Source organism: Piliocolobus tephrosceles, chromosome 1 (assembly GCF_002776525.5).
Source record: "Piliocolobus tephrosceles isolate RC106 chromosome 1, ASM277652v3, whole genome shotgun sequence".
Classification (NCBI taxonomy): domain Eukaryota; kingdom Metazoa; phylum Chordata; class Mammalia; order Primates; family Cercopithecidae; genus Piliocolobus; species Piliocolobus tephrosceles.
In genome coordinates this window covers 194,011,514-194,012,483 of record NC_045434.1, presented here as the reverse complement: position 1 = coordinate 194,012,483, position 970 = coordinate 194,011,514, and positions in this window count along the sequence as shown.

Genomic DNA, 970 nt, shown 5'->3' with positions numbered 1-970 from the left:
TTTTTTTTTTTTTTTTTTTTTTTTTCTCGAGACAGACTTTCTCTCTTGTCGCCCAGGTTGGAGTGCAATGGCACAATCTCGGCTCACTGCACCCTCCACCTCCCGGGTTCAGCCAATTCTCCTGGCTCAGCCTCCTGAGTAGCTGGGATTATAGGCATGCATCTTCACGCCTGGCTAAAATTTTTATATTTTTAGTAGATACAAGGGTCTTGCCCCGTTAGTCAGGCTGGTCCCGAACACCCGATCTCAGGTGATCTGCCCTCTTTGGCCTCCCAACCAAAGTGCTGGGATTACAGGTGTGAGCCACGGCTCCTGGCCTTTTTTTTTTTTTTTTTTTTTTGAGACCGAGTTGCTTTTTCTACCCAGGCTGGAGTGCAGTGGTGTGATCTTGGCTCACTGCAACCTCTGCTTCCCAGGTTCAAGCGATTCTCCTGCCTCAGCGCCTCAAGTAGCTGGGATTACAGGCACATACCACCAAGCCCAGCTAATTTCTAAAAATTTTTATTTATTTTTTGGGACGGAGTATTGCCCTGTTGCCCAGGCTGGAATGCAGTGGCACGATCTCGGCTCACTGCAGCCTCCGCCTCCCAGGTTCAAGTGATTCTCCTGCCTCATCCTCCCGAGTAGCTGGGACTATAGGCATGTGCCACCATGCCTGGCTGATTTTTTTTTTTTTTTTTTTTTGAGACAGTCTTGCTCTGTCATCCAGGCTGGAGTGCAGTGGCGCTATCTCGGCTCACTGCAACCTCCACCTCCTGGGTTCACGCCGTTCTGCTATCTCAGCCTCCCCAACAGCTGGGACTACAGGCACACGCCGCCATGCCTGGCTAATTTTTTTGTATTTTTAGTAGAGATAGGGTTTCACTATGTTGGCCAGGCTGGTCTCAAACTACTGACCTCCTGATCCGCCTGCCTCCGCTTCCCAAAGTGCTGGGATTACAGGCAAGCCACTGCGCCCGGCAATTTATTA